Raw genomic sequence first — 18,123 nt, 5'->3', positions numbered from 1 at the left:
CCCGCAAACCCGGAAGGAAGACCGGGTGAAGATGGATGCCCTGTCAACGGTGACAGCATGCTGCTGGATGGCTTCATTCTAAAGTCAGTACTTTATAATGTTGTAGTATGCCCATCCATGGCTCATTCATGCACACTCATGGCTCATTCATGCATACTCATGGCTCATTCATGCACATCCATGGCTCATTCATGCACATCCATGGCTCATTCATGCTCATCCATGGCTCATTCATACTAATCCAGAAGATTGCAAGCCAGCCAGCTGCACATAGGGGTTGGTTGACTAACAGCAAATAGACTGTGCACTTTGCAAAGTGCAGTTGCACACTGCAAGAGCAGTTGCTGCAGTGCTTAGTAATTAAAGCAGAAGCTCTGCTGACTTCCATCATCCAATCACATGTAAGAAAAAATTCTGTTTTCTTTTTACTTTTTTCTTGCATCTGATTGAGTATTCTTTGCAAAATGAAGCTTTACTTTATTTATTAAGCTCTTTGGTAAATCCACCCCATGGTTTAATGCTAAGTCAAGTCCCTTGTGTTGTTGTTTTTTTTAACTTTATCTCCACTTAGGCTTTAACCACTTGATGACTGGACCATAGCAGAATGACTGCTACAGTGCGGTTGGATAATTCTGGGAGGGCGTACAATGACATCCTCCCAGAATCGTGCGCCATCTGGGGTGTGCACATGGGCATGTCCATGACTGCCATGTCTGGAGGATCCAGCACCATGGGGTAAAGGGCCAATGGCAGTGATTGTGATCGCTCTGTCCAACGATGGAGCGATCACTTGTCAACAAACCGGTGGTACAGTGTATGAGGAGAGGAGGGTGCCGGGTTCAACAGCGATTGTGGGCTGGATCTGTAGCACCCACAGCGCTGATCTGTGCCCATCCATGACTCATCCATATCTCATCCATGGCTCATACATGTCTCATGCATGTCCATCCATGGCTCATCCATGCCCATCTATGGCTCATCTATGTCTCATCCATGGCTCATCCATGTCTCATGCATGCCCATCCATGGCTCATCCATGTCTCATTCAAGCCCATACATGTCCCATCCATGGCTCATCCATGTCTAATCCATGGCTCATACATGTCTCATCCATGGCTCATACATGTCTCATGCATGTCCATCCATGGCTCATCCATGTCTTATCCATGCCCATCCATGGCTCATCCATGATCATCCATGTCTCATCCAAGCCCATACATGTCCCATCCATGGTTCATCCATGCCTCATCCATGGCTCATACATGTCTCATCCATGGCTCATACATGTCTCGTTCATGCCCATCCATGGCTCATCAATGCCCATCCATTTCTCATCCATGCCACATCATTGCTTATCCGTGCCCACCCATGCTACATCAGTGACCATGCATGCCACATCAGTGCTCATTCATGCCACATCTGTGCTCATCCATGCCACATCAGTGCTCATCTGTGCCACATCAGTGCTCATCCGTGCCACATCAGTGCTCATCCATACCACATCCATGCCACATCAGTGTTCATTCATGCCACATCAGTGCTTATCTATGCCACATCAGTTCTCATCCATGTACATCTATGCCACAACAGTGCTGATCCATGCCACATCAGTTTTCATCTGTGCCATATCCATGCCACTACAGTGCCCATCAGTACCTCACAAAAGTGTAATAGTTAGTCAAATTAGATTTGAAATGCATGCCTCTAAAACAGCTGAAGGTGCTCCCTGCATGTTGGACCTCTGTATGTAGCCAGGCTGTGGAAAAGTCTCAGACATGTGGTATCGCCACACTCAAGAGTAGCAGAATATATTTTAGGATGTAATTTTTGCTATGCACTTGCTATGTGTCAGAAATATCTTATACATGGACAACTTTGCGTAAAAAAGAAATGTATTTTCATTTTCTTTCCACATTTTTCAAAAACGTGTGGAAAAAAAAGGACTTGTTCAAAAGACTTGTTATGCCTTATAAATTATACAATAGGGTGTCTACTTTCCAAAATGGGGTAATTTTTTGGGTGTTTCCATTGTCCCATAGCTCCCAACTGTCCCTGATTTTGAGGGACGGCCCCTGATTTGGAACAAAGTGCCTCTGTCCCTCTTTCCTCCTCATTTGTCCCTCATTTTGGTCTGATCTATATAGTTGCACTTTTTATCTTTCAAAAATTGTTTCTCAGTGCTAAAACTTTCATCCAGTTTTTACATTTCTGCATTGGTAAGTTTCAAAAGCCAGAATAAAGGAATAGTAGAGGTAAAAAAAAACAAGCACTTGTGGGTTTAACTAATCACTTTTTGTGTATAATTCTCCTACGGGGTGTGTCCTATACCTACATACTTTTGCTAATATGGGTGTCCCTCGTTTCCATCTCAAAAAGTTGGGAGGTATGTGGCCCTGGTGCTCCAGGGCCTTCAAAAGTGTAAGAGGTAGAAATTAAAGAAATTAAATGTGTAATTTATGTCCCTAGAATAACTGATGGTGCTCGCTGCATATTGGGCCTCTGTAACACAGATGGTATGGCCATACTCAGAGGAGTAGCAGAATGTGTTTTGGGGTGTAGTTGCAAGTATGCATATGCTGTGTGTGAGAAATGACCTGTTAATATGACACTTTTGTGAAAAAATAAATAAATCTTAATTTTGCAAAGAATTGTGGGGGAAATATTACAACTTCAGAAAACTAAATAAAGGTGTAAAAAATACTGCGCTGTGAAAAGATGTGTTCTACCCAGCTGCCAACACTACTGAAGACTACACAGTAACATACAAAAATTAAAACAAAAAAGAGGACGGCTGTTTAGTTGAAACGCGTCGAGTGGACCCCCTTACAGACATCGCTACTTTCTGACTATGTTATTACAATTGAACCAAATGTGAGTGTAATTTTATTATTATTTTTTAATAAATTGGATGTTAAAACGGTATCACGCTATGCTAGTTTTCTACTTCCATGGTCTTTGATACCTGAGCCCCCTATTTTCGTGGGATGAGCACTATAGGAGGATCGCTACGGATGATTTCATGACCTGAAGACTTGCGGGAGATTACATACTAGATGTATGATTATCTGGTTTGCTAACCTACAGGCCCATATGACTCGAGAGGCGTAAGCCTTCCTCTGAGTCCACGTCATTTGGTAAGCCTCCTCTCCCCTTCTTTATCACAGTGGTGGTGGTATTATTCTACACATCAGAAGTTGAATTTCACCTTTTTTCACGTCACCTCAAGTTTGGAATTGTGATTGATATTACACATTTCAAGGACTGTTAGACGTTCACTTGATGGACTGTATATGTTAAATTAATTTTATTTACCTTAACCTTTTGTGTGCATGAGGTTCATGCACTCTTCCACCTGAGAGTAAGATCTCTTGATATACAACGGAATTTACACATATTTTCTTTTTTTGAAGTGTATGTAATTTTCTTTGCTTGAATTAGTGCCTTACTGGTTCATGTGGTTTGTTGCCACCTAAGCGCCACACTTTTTTGTTTTAACTTCAGAAAACTCGCCATGCCTCTTACTAAAACTTTGGAATGTCTACTTTCCAAAAATGGGTGAATTGGGGAGTATTTGTACTTCCCTGGCTTGTTAGGGTACATTCACACTGGGACATCCAGCCATTAGCGCTAAAGCGCAACTTGTTTTAGAGGCACTTTAGCACTGATTTAGTGGCGCTTTTGCTGCACTTTTCAGCAGCTAGCGCGGTGCTTTTCACCCCCACAAAAAAGTCCTGTTTTGCGGCGCTTGAAATATCGCTTTTAAGGCAATGGGCAGAGCGTTTTGGGAGTGCTAAACAAATCGCTCCCAGCCTGCCCCAAAAATGCTGCTTACATGACTTTTCACAACGTAATAAAGTTTATTAATTTTAGTAATAAATCACTTGTACCAAGCCGTGTCATGTCATTTTTACAATTTTCACACTTTTTTTGTGAAATGGTAGAGGCACAACCCGTTACCATTTCACACCGGGGGGAGGCCAGGATCTGGGGGTGCCTTTGTTAACCACTTCAGCCCCAGAACAATTGTCAGCCTAAGGTCTTTTTACAATTTCGCACTGCACTGCTTTAACTGGTAATTGCGCAGTCATGCAATGTTGTATCCAAACGAAATTTGCGTCATTTTCTTCCCACAAATAGAGATTTCTTTTGATGGTATTTGATTGCCTCTGCGATTTTTACTTTTTGCGATATAAATGGAAAAAGACCGAAAATTTCGAGAAAAAAAGATATTTTCTACTTTTTGTTATAAGAAAAATCGAATAAACTCAATTTTAGTCATACATTTAGGGCACAATTTATTCAGCCACATGTCTTTAGTAAAAAAAATGTCAATAAGCGTATATTTATTGGTTTGCGCAAAAGTTATAGCGTCTACAAACTAGAGTACATTTTCTGGAATTTACACAGCTTTTAATTTATGACTGCCTATCTCATTTCTTGAGGTGATAAAATGGCAGGGCAGTACAAACCCCCCCCCAAATTACCCAATTTTGGAAAGTAGATACCCCAAGGAAATTGCTGAGGGGCATGTTGAGCCCATTGAATATTTTTATTTTTTTGTCCCAAGTGATTCAATAATGACACACAAAAAAAAAAAAGTTTACAAAAAGTTGTCACTAAATGATATATTGCTCACACATGCCATAGTTATATGTGGAATTGCACCCCAAAATATATTCTGCTGCTTCTCCTGAGTACGAGTATACCACATATGTGGGACTTTTTGGGAGTCTAGCCGCATACGGCACCCGAAAACCAATCATTGCCTTCAGGATTTCTAAGGGTGCAAATTTTTGATTTCACTCCTCACTACCTATCACAGTTTCGAAGGCCATAAAATGCCAAAATAGCACAACCCCCCCCCTCCCCCAAATGACTCCATTTTGGAAAGTAGACATCCCAAGCTATTTACTGAGAGGCATGTTGAGTCCATGAAATATTTTATATTTTGCCACAAGTTGCAGGAATATTACAATTTTTTATTTTTTTGCACAAAGTTGTCACTAAATGATATATTGCTCACACATGCTATGGGCATAAGTGAAATTACACCCCAAAATTAATTCTGCTGTTTCTCCCAAGTACGGGGATACCACATGTGGGGGACTTTTTGGGAGTCTAGCCACGTACGGGACCCCGAAAACCAAGCACTGCCTTCCGGATTTAAATATAAAACGCTACCAAAAATAACTGTTAGCGATCGCAGGGATCAGGCCTGACTATGCAAACGCTGCAGTTATGTGTTTAGTGTTTTGTAAGTGACAGTGATCGATCGATACTGCACTTGGGTAGGCTGGGCGGAGGGGCACAACGCAGGTGCCAGCAGGTATCTGGGCTGATCCCGCTAACAATGCGTTTTTTTGGAACCCTAAACTGCTGGGGACACTAGTATAGATTTGATCAGATCAGATATTGATCTGTTCAGATTCTATACCACTACGGGAGGTTTATGCTTTGCGCGTGGGTGTTAGCGGTACTGGCACTAACCTAGCGCTGCCTGGGGCGACGCAGACCCTGACCCTAAAATCGAATTGATATCACCTGCCGGGTGATCAGGGGGTTAAACCTTTATTGGGTAATAAATGGTGGGTGCCCTGATGCTATAAAAAGCAAACTAACCAGAGTCACCCGTAACACTTATACGGTGATCACTGGTGAAAGGGTTAACTAGGGGCAATCAGGGGGTTAAAATCCTTATTAGGTAGTATATGGGGGTCCCTGGCGCTATATAAAAACCTGACGGGGAACCTAAATAACTAACTGGCTAACCAGCGTCACCAGTGGCACTTATACGGTGATCGCTGGTGAAAGGGTTAACTAGGGGCAATCAGGGAGTTAAAACCATTATTGGGTAGTATATTGGGGTACCGAGCGCTATAAAAACCTGGCAGTGAACCTAAAAAAATAACTAGCCAGCTAGCGGCACTAGTGACACTAATGCAGTGATCAGAAAAATGATCGCTTAGTGACACTGGCAAAAGGGGGTGAAAGGGTTAACTAGGGGCAATCAGGGGGTTAAAACCATTATTGGGTAGTATATCGGGGTACCTAGCGCTATAAAAACCTGGCAGTGAACCTAAAAAAATAACTAGCTACTTAGCGGCACCAGTGACACTAATGTAGCGATCAGAAAAACGATCGCTTAGTGACACTGGCAAAAGGGGGTGAAAGGGTTAAGTCTAGGGGCAATCAGGGTGTTAAACCTTTATTGGGGGGGTAGGGGGCTACCCTGGACCTAACAATAACTGCCCTGACAGTTTTTACTGTCACAACTGACACTAAATGCAGTGATCAGAAAATAAATGATCACTGCAATCAGTGACACTGTGAATGGGAGGGGCGATCGGGGGGGGGGGGGGGTGATCGGGGGGGGGGGGTTTGTGTGCCTGTGTGTACCTAAATGTCAGTGTAGTGTTGGTGCACACTTACTTTCTCTCTTCTCCTCGCAGTCCGGTCAAAAAGACCGCCCCAAGGAGAATGACATCACTTCCTCCCTGCCTGTGTTTACTATACACAGCGGGGGAAGCTTCTCATTCGCCAGGAGCGATCGCGAGGGGATGGCCAGAAACCAACGGCCATCCCCTCATCCCGGATCGCTCCTGCAGCGAAACGGACTGCCGCATCCAGCGGGAGGGGGTCCGATCGGACCCCCCACCCGCTGGAAGGCGAACATGTACATGTACGTGCTTGTGCCTGTCGGTGCCATTGCACCAACGTACATTGCCATGCGGCGGTCCTTAAGTGGTTAAAAGGGGCTTCCATATTCCGATAAGCCCCCTGCCTGCAGACCCCCACAACCACCAGGCAAGGGTTGTGGGATGAGGCCCTTTTCTCCATCAACACGAGGACAGTGTCTGCAGTCTTCCAGGTTGCGTGTTTGGATAAGGGTCTGGTATGGATTTTTAAGGGGACCCCCACGCAATTTTTATTTTTATTTTGGCACGGGGTTCCCCTTAAAATCCATACCAGACATAAAGGGCCGGGTATGGAATTTGGGGGGACCACCACCAATTTTTTTTTTTTATTTTGGTTCGAGGTTCCCCTTAACATTCATACCAGACCCAAAGGGCCTGGTAATGGACTGTGGGGGAATCCCATGCCATTTTTTTCAATGACTTTTATGTGTATTGCCGATACCGACAATTCATTATAGCCGCGAGTACTTTTAAATTACTTTTTTTCCTTTAGAAATGTCATTTTAAGCAGGGACTGTTCTAAACACAAGAAACATGCACCACTTTAGAGGCATACTATAGACACCCCCAGGTACGAAATTTAAAGGAATATTTTACTTTTATTGTTTCACTTTAAAGGGGTTGTAAAGTATTTTTTTTTTTAAATAACAAACATGTTATATTTACCTCCACTGTGCAGCTCGTTTTGCACAGAGTGGCCCCAAACTTGGTCTTCTGGGGTCCCTCGGCAGCTGTCTCAGATTCCCCCGGCAAGTACTTCTCACATTCATGCGAGCTCCCTCGTATGGTGAGAAGCACTTGCGGGCGCACTCCCGTGATACAGCCGGCGGCTATAGCCGCTCACTGTATCACTCGGCCCCGCGCCAGGTAAGTAAAACGGGGGTGCTGGGGGGGCCGGCACTGCAAGATGTTTTTTCACCTTAATACATCCCTACTGGTTAGGAAGAGGCTTTAAAGCGGGAGTCCGCCGGGACTCCGCGTTTTTTTTTTTTTTAAAGCCAGCAGCTACAAATACTGCAGCTGCTGACTTTTAAAATAGTGACACTTACCTGTCCAGCGCGCCCGCGATGTCGGCACCCGAAGCCAATCTCTAGATCGTCTCTCGGGTGCTGCCGCCGCCATCTTGGGTATGGGAATCAGGAAATGGAGCCTTTCGGCTTCATTTCCCGGTTCCCTACTGCGCATGCGCGAGTCGCGCTGCGCAATAAGGACGGTCCCCGCTGCCTCTGGGATCTGTGTGTTTCCCAGCAGGCAGCGGGGCACTTGCGGAAAGGGGCGTAATCTACGCCCCTTTCCACAGAGAGCTATCCCGGAAGTGGGTGCAGATACCTGTACTGTACAGGTATCTGCACCCCCTCCCCCCTGAAAGGTGCCAATTGTGGCGCCGGAGGGGGGGAGGGTTCCGATGAGCGGAAGGTCCACTTTAGGGTGGACCTCCGCTTTAAGTGCCAAGTGGACAAGTGGCTAAGGAACAGGTCATCTCCCACCTCCAGACCAGCAGGGCAGTTGTTTTGGTTCTGATCTTTCCATTGGCTGCTATCCTTGCATTTTCCAATAAGGGATATATTTGTCTCATTATTATAAAGCTCAGTAATAAGCACACATCGAGCCTGGCAGTTCTCAGGTAATTATCTGATGACTAACTGGTACGGGAACAATCAAATTAATGACACCAGTGCTAGCACAGACATTTAATGAGTATGATAGAACAGACTATTGTCAGCTCGAAAACTTTTGTCCATGATAATCAAGCCTGTGAACTTCAGATATCTAATCCTCATTCCGCTGATTGAAAAAGATCCCCATTAGACTGCTATTCATCATTCCGATTATCCAGACACAGCAAAAAAGAAAAGAAGAATTTTAAGTCAATAACGATACATCCAACGGCTTCGAGACGAGGGCGCCGGCTGCGACCGTTGCGGCATTTGGAGCTACCATATAGATGTACTTATGTAAATGTCTGATAGGAGATGGCATTCTGGAACGCATTGCCGCTCGTCTCGCTATACGTTATACTGTCATCAGCTAATAATGTTCTCTGCTTGACATTTCCTGGCATAATGAAGCATTTCTGCCTGTTCAAGTCACTAATTAAAATGGAACAATTTTCCAGAGTGGAATTGAGCGGACATGAAATTTGACAATGTGTTTATTTATTTGTAGCGATGGATAACTTTCTTGACTACGAGCAGATATAGTTGTGTAATCTAAGTAAAAAGGTAACTTTGGGGCATGAGCAGAAGTAAAAGTTATGACATAGTTACATAGTAGGTAAGGTTGAAAAGACACAAGTCCATCAAGTCCAACCTATGTGTGTGATTATATGTCAGTATTACATTGTATATCCCTGAATGTCGCGGTTGTTCAAGTGCTTATCTAATAGTTTTTTGAAACTATCGATGCCCCCTGCTGAGACCACCGCCTGTGGAAGGGAATTCCACATCTTAACCGCTCTTACAGTAAAGAATTCTCTACGTAGTTTAAGGTTAAACCTCTTTTTTTCTAACTTTAATGAGTGGCCACACGTCTTGTTAAACTCTCTTCCACAAAAAAGTTTTATCTCTATTGTGGGATCACCAGTACGGTATTTGTAAATTGAAATCATATTCTCTCTCAAGAGCTTTTTAAAGCATGCTAATATTCTTTTTGCTTTGTTAGCAACATCTTGGCATTTCATGCCATTGCTGAGCCAATCATCTACTAGGACCTTCAGGTCCTTTTCCATCCTAGATTCCCCCAGAGGTTCTCCCCCCAGTGTATAGATTGCACTCATATTTGTGCCACTCAAATGCATTATTTTACATTTTTCTCATTTGACATGTAGTTGCCACTCCATTAATTTGTTCAGATCTATTTGCAAGGTTTCCATATCCTGCAGAGAAGTTATTGCCCTGCTTAGTTTAGTATTGTCCGCAAATACAGAGATTGAACTGTTTACCCCATCCTCCAGATCGTTTATGAAAAAATTAAACAGGATTGGCCCTAACACAGAACCCTGGGGGAACCCACTACCCACCCCTGACCATGTCGAGTACTCCCCATTTATCACCACCCTCTGAACTTGCCCTTGTAGCCAGTTTTCAATCCATGTACTCACCCTATGGTCCATGCCAATGGACCTTATTTTGTACAGTAAACGTTTATGGGGAACTGTGTTAAATGCTTTCGCAAAATACAAGGACACCACATCTACGGGCCTTCCTTTATCTAAATGGAAACTCACCTCCTCATAGAAGGTTAATAGATTGGTTTGGCAAGAATGATTATTCATGAATCCATGCTGATTACTGCTAATGATACCGTTCTCATTACTAAAATCTCTTATGTAGTTCCTTATCCCCTCTAAGAGCTAAGAGCTTGATAGTATGCTATCTGGTCTGTAATGCCCAGGGATGTATTTTGGGCCCTTTTTAAATATTGGTGCTACAGTGACTGACAGTCACCGCTCTCTGCTTAATGAAGACTGAGAACCAGATTACCAGCGATCGTGTGATTACTCTGTTCTCTGTCTTTTATTTCCATACTTCCACTTTACACATTCAAACAAAATTGAGTTGGGCTGAGAGCTTCCCAGCCATGCATAGGAAACCTTGTATTTTAGGAATGAATACAAGGCTTCCTATGCATTTGATTGCTCTGATTGGCTGAGGAGGAGATTCTGACATCATATGCCTGCCTCTCCACCCTGGCCAATCAGAGGAAGCTTTGTATTTACTCATAAAATACAATGCTCCCTGTGAATGGCTGATCAGCACTCAGCCCAGCTCAATTTTGTTTCGGCAGCAGGCGGCAAAAACCGTGTACCGCTGCTGGAACACAGCGCTGTATACTGTATGTAGCTGATGCTACAAATTGTTTATACAGCACTGTTTATACAGCGCTGTCATCGAGCGCATTTTTTAGTGAAAGAAATATTTAATTTGAATGAAATGAAATAAACTAATTAAAGTAAAACAAAACCTGGAGTTTGACTTTAAGCTGGCCATACACTAATCTAATTTCGATCAGTGTGTGGGCTCTCCTGCTCATCAAAAGTCTATTGTTTAATCAATTTCTGTTGAAGGGACATGTTGGAAATTTTTCCAATGATCAGCTACTGCAACCCCTGATCAGTGTACTCTGACAATGGCACGCACTACAATGCCTTGGTGATGGGGGGACTCCTCCATTTACCTCCTGCGTTTGTGTGGATGGAGGAATCTGTTGGTTTTAAAAAAAAAATAAAATAAGTGTATAGCCGGCTCTAGGAAAGACTGTGATTTCAGGGTGTCATGGCCATGCCCCTGGAGCAGTGTATTGATACAAAGAGTGGAGCTCATATCATCACATCAAGGTTATTTACAGAAATGTGAGGGGTGTACTCACTTTTGTGAGATACTGTAAGTGCAGCAGGTTCACTAAAACGTTGCAGTCTGAACTGCAGCTATATCTGTGTTCCTGAAACCTGATCCTGCTGACTCCTGTATTTGACCCGGCTTGCCTCTGACTCCATTGTACCCCTCTTATCCCGACTTTGGCCTGTATCTGGACTTTTGCCTTTTGTCTCTTGCTCATCTGCCTGAACTAACATTGCTGATCTCTGCCTGTACCTTGATCATTCTTTGCCTGCCCCCTATGCCTACATCTGATCGTCTGTTGCCAACCCGGCTTGTCTGACCACTGATCCTGTGTCTCCTCTGCCCACCATACTTCTGACAGTCTCTAACTACCTGCTGCCACTAGCCCAAAGTGTGCTGATCTACCAAAATCTTCTGTTTGGCTCTCTAGTCCAAACTGGTGACGCACCCTGCACATAGAAGAAGGTTCAGGCACCCTTACAGCACCATGCTCTCGATGCCACTGTTACAACATTAGTGGTCCCTGAGCTGGGGTTGAAAGGGGGGCCTTCCTCTGCACATCAGGCTCAGCCATCAGGTATGTGATAAGTGCGCTGGACTGACTGAATTAAGCCCAATATACACTATCAGATTTTCTGCTGATTTTTGTCTTCAGATTTATCAAAACCATGTAGTGCAAGGCCCTGCCTTATTGCATACACAATTGAAACTCCTAAGGTTTGACCTCATATTATATGATTTTGGTAAATCTGCAGAAAATCTGATAGTGTGTATGGGACTTTAGTCACTGGTCATGGGTGAATGGTTGTGTGAGTAAGGAGATGTCCCTCCAGTAGGCCATACCCAATGGTGGATATTGGCAGTGAACCCTCTTAGAGCTTGGGCTACTTCCTTCCTGGTACAACCTTAAAGCAGAGTTCCACCCACTTTTGAGAGGTGGTGTCACGTACCTGGTGGAAGGAGCCCGGAGTGAAGGGAGCGGCCTCTCGTAAGCCTCTGGCTCGAGATTCCCTGAGAGTGGGAACAGGGACTCTAGAGTTCAGAGGGCACAAGTGCCAAGCAGGTGATAGCAGGTTAGGCCCTGGAACAGGCGTCAGACAGAGGCAGGTACAGGTAGGTGGTTCTGGAACAGCTGGTGAGCAGTCAGCGGCTGGCAGCGGGTACAGGTGATCGTACTGGAACGGCTGGTAGGCAGGCAGCAGACAGCAGCGGTCACAGATGGCAGACTGGAGCGGCTGGCAGGCAGGCAACAGACAGCAGGGGTCACAGATGGCGGACTGGATCAGCTGGCAGGCAGGCAGCGGACAGCAGCGGTCACAGATGGCGGACTGGATCAGCTGGCAGGCAGGCAGCAGACTGCAGCGGTCACAGATGACAGACCGGATCAACTGGCAGAACAAGCAGGGTCAAACACAGGCCGGGTCGTCAACGGGCAGGCAGCAACAGTACAAAGGAGAAGGCAGAAGCGTAGTCAAACAGTCCAAGGGTCAAGGCTGGCAGCAAGCAGGAGTAGTCAGGAACAGGCCGGGTAGAACAGGGCAGGAACAATCAGGTTAGCAGAGGTAAGTCACAGGAACGCTGTAGACTGGACAGCACCGGGGCACTAGAACGGATTCCTTAAGAAGCCCTCTGGGCGCCAAGAACGGTCGCACGACGTGCCCGCGCACGCCCGCGTGAAACCGTGCAGCCGTTCGTGACCTCGCGTACCCGCGTGCGCACGTTCGCAACCTCGCGCACCCGCGTGCGCCCGTTCATACCTGCTCGCACCCGCGTGCGTCCGTTCACGCCAACGCGCGCCCAGGGAAACCTATTAGCGCTCAACGAAGGGATTTTGTGAATAGGTCTTCCATGGGCCGCTGGATTTCGGGGACGACCATGACAGGTGGTTTTAAACAAAAAAAAACACCACTCCACCCCTCCTTTTTGGCTAGTTAAAAAAATAATTTTTTCTTCTAACTTACCTTTTTATAAAGTACAGACTGTACCTCCGATCCATTCGATCCGCGGCGCAGGACGTCATATCCTCTTCTTCAGTGAGCCCCCCACCCCCATGTCTTCTGGGACATGTGTGTGTCCCAGAAGACATCAGGGGGCAGTAGGAAATGGGTGGGAAAGCCGCAAGGCTCCACTGCTGGTTTCCCTTAATTAGAATGGTGGCGCCTGCACCCGATCTGATGGACGGATCGGCCTCTGGGGGGCCGACATAGCAGGCTCCCTGTACAGGTAAGTTTCCTTATAAAAAGTCAGCAGCGACAGTGTTTGTCGCTGCTGACTTTTTAAAAAAAATACAAATTTGCAGATGGAACACCGCTTTAAGGTTGTTTCCACATGTAGACTTGGAATAATAGGAAAAAATGCATGCCCAATTTCCAAAAGAATGCAAGTTCAATGGTAAATTAATAGGCATTTATTGAGAATAGCGACAAGAAGTTTTGGAGGTAAAACTGACAATGTGATAGGTGAGGTTTCCTGGGATAGGGATTGCTGCCCCTGGAACCTCAGCTGTCACTTTCAGTTTTACCTCTGAAACTTGACAAATACTGCCTATAACCGGCATGGGAATCCTCCCATTTAATATTGTGCAGCAACAGCCCCGAAGAAGAGAAATGCAAAACAGTTTTAACAGCGCCACCAATGAAAATAATCAATTCCAATTAAAATGGACCGCAGCTTTCTTAGTAATGACGTGAGCAATGGAAGGGTAAAATTAAAAGTAAGATTAGCGCAGGTCTGCAATACTCTACAGCTTGGAATGTAGTTTTCTTTTCAAATGTTTTTATTGAGATTTTTAGCAGAGTTAGTTACAACAAGGGTTACAAAACAAAAAAAAAAATATATAGTAATAAAAGTAACATAACACAGTATAATGTAGTGACAGGGTTTTCTCAGCATAATATAGCATAGAAACAAATAATCCACAATAAAGAATAAAGTAGTATTCCTAAGTATCTAATATTCATAGTCATAAAGGGACTCGAACAAGAGTAAGTCTCTTAAAATTTGTATAATAAAGTCTGTAATATAATTATTGTAAGATTTATAAATAGCGATATGGATAATGGCCACTTCTGGACCCCAAGACACCCCTCACAGGGATCTATCTGTGTCTTGGAGTACCTAGGCCAACATCCTAAAGGAAATTCAAACACAGTAGTTATCTTTTATGAAGGAAAATAAAGATCTATTCTTACTCCGCAGCTCAATTCAGATAAACAAATATGTGATATATTTGTCACTTTGCTATGAAATTATTTTTAAAGCCATCCAAAAAAAAAATATTAAAACGCACAGGAGTTCTTTCTTCTATATGATTAACCACTTGGGTACCGCGCTATTGCCGAATGACGGCATTAGCGCGGACCTAGATTTCCAGGACTACGTCTATTGACGTCGTCCTGGTTACGAGCGGCCTGCGCGCCCCCTGAGGGGCGCGCGCGGCGCGCTCTGTGATCGGCGAGTCCGTGAGACTCGCCTGATCACCGATCCGTGTAAGGGGTCGATCCCGACCCCTTATCACGTGATCAGCTGTCAGCCAATGACAGCTGATCATGTGATAGAACGGAGCCGGTAATCGGCTATTATTCCTCCTCGCGCTGACAGCGCGAGGAGAAAAAAAAAAAGCCGATCACCGGCGGCCGTGATCGGGACATCAGTCCCGATCACGGCCAGCAATGAAAGGCACCACATGCCACCTGCCAGTGCCCACCTGCCTCCCGCAGTGCCATCCTGAAATATAACAAAGTAAAAGTAAGTGCCCCCCGTCTGTGCCCATAATGCCCACAGTGCCACCCCACAGTGCCACCCACAGTGCCACCCCACAGTGCCACCCCACAGTGCCACCCACAGTGCCACCCACAGTGCCACCCACAGTGCCACCCAATCTGCCTCAAAGGTGCTGCACCCCAGTGCCGCCCATCAGTGCCCAGCAGTGCCGCCCATCAGTGCCCAGCAGTGCCGCCCATCAGTGCCCAGCAGTGCCACCTATCAGAGCCACCTATCAGTGCCACCTATCAGTGCCCATCAGTCCCATCTATCTGTGGTACCTATCAGTGCCCATCCGTGCCACCCATCCGTGCCACTTATCCGTGCCACCCATCCGTGCCATCTTATCTGTGCCCATCTTTGCCCATCAGTGCCGCCTTATCTGTGCCCATCGGTGCCGCCTTATCTGTGCCTATTAGTGCCGCCTTAACTATGCCTATCAGTGCCCACAAGTGCAGCCTATCAGTGCCCACCAATGCAGCCTATCAGTGCCCACCAATGCAGCCCATCAGTGCCCACCAATGCAGCCTATCAGTGCCGCCTTATCAGCGCACTTCAATGAAGGAGAAAAATGACCCGTTTGCAAAATTTTATAACAAACTATTAAAACATGATTTTTTTTTTTTTTTTTTTTGCATCTTTTTTTGTTTGTTTAGCAAAAAATAAAACTCCGAGCTGTAACTAAATACCACCAAAAGAAAGCTCTATTTGTGGGAAAAAAATGATAAAAATTTCATTTGGGTACAGTGTTGTATGCCCGCGCAATTGTCATTCAAAGTGCATCAGCGCTGAAAGCTGAAAATTGGTCTGGGACTGAGGGGGGTTTAAGTGCCCAGTAAGCAAGTGGTTAAAGAATCAGCATTATCTAAATTGTGGAAGTATAATTTTTGTACCATGTACTCCAAGGTTCCCATAGTTGTTGTTCCTTAATATATAGGGATTTGTCATTAGGAAATAACAATTCGGAATGTAGTTTTCAATACAATATTAAGTGTATTAAATATATCAAATATATTCATAGTATCTTCTGTATAAATATGCAAAATAAACTAGTATGTGTAATTATATATTCTGTGCAAACATGCAAATAGACTAATACATATGTGAATAAATAAATATATGTTATAAAAACTGATTAATGAATAATTCGATAAGTGATATTTGTTAATATACAATCAACAATTAAAGTGAAATGTGTCTATGTGTAAGTAAACTGTGACACTAAACGTCATGAATAATGAATTTCAAAATTAATGAGTTAACCACTTCAGCCCCAGAAGATTTTACCACCTTCCTGACAAGAGCACTTTTTACAATTTGGCACAGCGTCACTTTAACTGACAATTGCGTGGTCATTCAACGTTGTACCCACAAATAGAGCTTTCTTTTGGTGGTATTTGATCACCTCTGCGGTTTTTATTTTTTGTGCTATAAACCAACAAATAGCGACAATTTTGAAAAAAACAACAATATTTTTTACTATAATAAATATCCCCAAAAATGTTTTTAAAAAACTAATTTCTTCATCAAATATTGTATCCAAGAATAGGAAAAGGGGGGGGGGGGCAGGGGATTTTTTTACGGTACACTATATAAAGAAACAGAGATTTCTTAAAAAAGAATTCATAGCTTTAATATTGGAAATATGTTAAAATTATTTTGGAAAAACCAAAATAACAATAATATAATAACAAATACACTTTTTATACAAAAGATTACATGACACAAAGTATAGGGGATCCTGAAAATGTTAGTTGCTGAGAATGATCATGTGTCCTCCCGACATGTTTCGCGTTTTTGCTTCTTCAGGGGAGTATGCAACTAACATGAACATAAACACAAAAAAAGGTTTAAGAATACAGAAAATACATTTATGCCATACAATTGGATACACATAAATTTCAGAACATTAAGTATGAAATTGGTCTCAATTCGCTCAGTCCAAGGAGGTACTATGCTTACCCAGGTATAATCATTCCCGGCATCGCAACCCACAAGCCAATAGATGGTGAAATAGGTGGCAAGAATTGGGTGACAGGATCAAATGCTAAAAACAACCCAGCCCCACGCAGGGCATAGATGGAGGTAGACAAGCGCTACAAAGATCAAAAACAAAATCCAGAGATAAGTACCAAGTTTACAAATCCAGCACAGGTATTGAAAAATGTTAGTTTTTAACAGAAAGGGTAACTGATATCAATCCCTAAATTATAAGAGGGAATTGGGGCTGAAAAACAAGCCTCCATAGTAGAACATGAGATACTCATTATCAAAGGAATGAAACAATTGATTTTAATTACGCTTAATTGGTAGCTTGTAAAAAGTGGCTGCTGGGGGTATACTACCAATATACTGTTAAAGAAAGTGAAAGGAATAAAAATTATTTTTACCTGCAGTTAGAGTCAAAGATGGAAGAGTTAATTCCATATGATAATATTGGTGCAGTACAAATGCAACAGATTACAAAGAAAGAATCAATTGATTCAGTGTGGTATTTTGTAAATTACAGAGTGCAGCGGTATGCTGCCACTGCCAGGCTTGCTGAACCTACAAGCAAATAAAAAGAAGGATGAATAGATATGGGTATAGAGAGATGAGAAACAGTGTTGTAACAGTATGAAGTTCAACTAAAAAAAGTATATTTACCAAAAGGAAAAGTCAGCGTGGCGGTAGTATCTGTGCTGAACCTGCACTACAGATGAAGTGACAGCGCTGCCTTTTGTATCCCCCATCCATCGAGCCGGCGTCTGACGTCACCGGCTCGATGCGGACAGCCATAGGTGGAAGCAGTGAGCATGTGCAAAGCCTTCCAAGTCGGCATTTAAACTACCAACCCCATAATGCCTCAGTGCTGACACGAGGTTCATTTGGATACATGCTGATGGAGATAGGGCTATGCTAGCTCTCCGCCCTTAAAGGGGCGGGAAGACACAAGCCTGCATAGAGGGCAGATAAAACGACGATTGTCATGGCTTTTAACCCTTGAGGGGATTACATGCTCCCTTCCACCTCAAATCGGGAGCCGCCTGGGGATATGACCCAGCGGCGCCCTTGGGTGTCCATATGCCCTTGCATACTTGGAGCAAGGGAAGATAAAAAACAGAGGATCCGGTCCCAAATCACAAAATAGTAAGGCTTAGGAATGCGGTGTAGGGAAGGAGGGAAAAAGCAAAGCTCCTCAATGTGGGTGGGACTCATAGAGAGCAACAGAGATCCCCAAGTGTGCAAACCATGAAACCCACCTTGGGCCAAGCATAGCGAGACATTAAACGGTATATATTACCTGTACAGCGTTAATAGTAATTAGAAATGACATTTTTTGATGT

General features: G+C 44.0%; 1 long non-coding RNA gene across 1 annotated transcript; it reads right to left on the bottom strand.

Annotated features, from left to right (window-relative positions):
• Positions 1–16,493: 16,493 nt before the first annotated feature.
• On the bottom strand, positions 16,494–17,349 carry LOC143998399 (uncharacterized). Its single transcript, XR_013277905.1, has 3 exons — positions 17,188–17,349; positions 16,760–16,893; positions 16,494–16,618 (listed from the first exon to the last, which is right to left on the bottom strand). It is a non-coding gene; the product is annotated as an uncharacterized LOC143998399 (long non-coding RNA).
• Between the last annotated feature and the right edge of the window lie 774 nt (positions 17,350–18,123).

Source organism: Lithobates pipiens, unplaced genomic scaffold, assembly GCF_037356315.1.
Source record: "Lithobates pipiens isolate NorthernLeopardFrog02 unplaced genomic scaffold, aLitPip1_a1.2 Scaffold_19, whole genome shotgun sequence".
Classification (NCBI taxonomy): domain Eukaryota; kingdom Metazoa; phylum Chordata; class Amphibia; order Anura; family Ranidae; genus Lithobates; species Lithobates pipiens.
The sequence above is the reverse complement of the archived record's forward strand: the minus strand, read 5'-3'. Positions and strand labels throughout refer to the sequence as shown.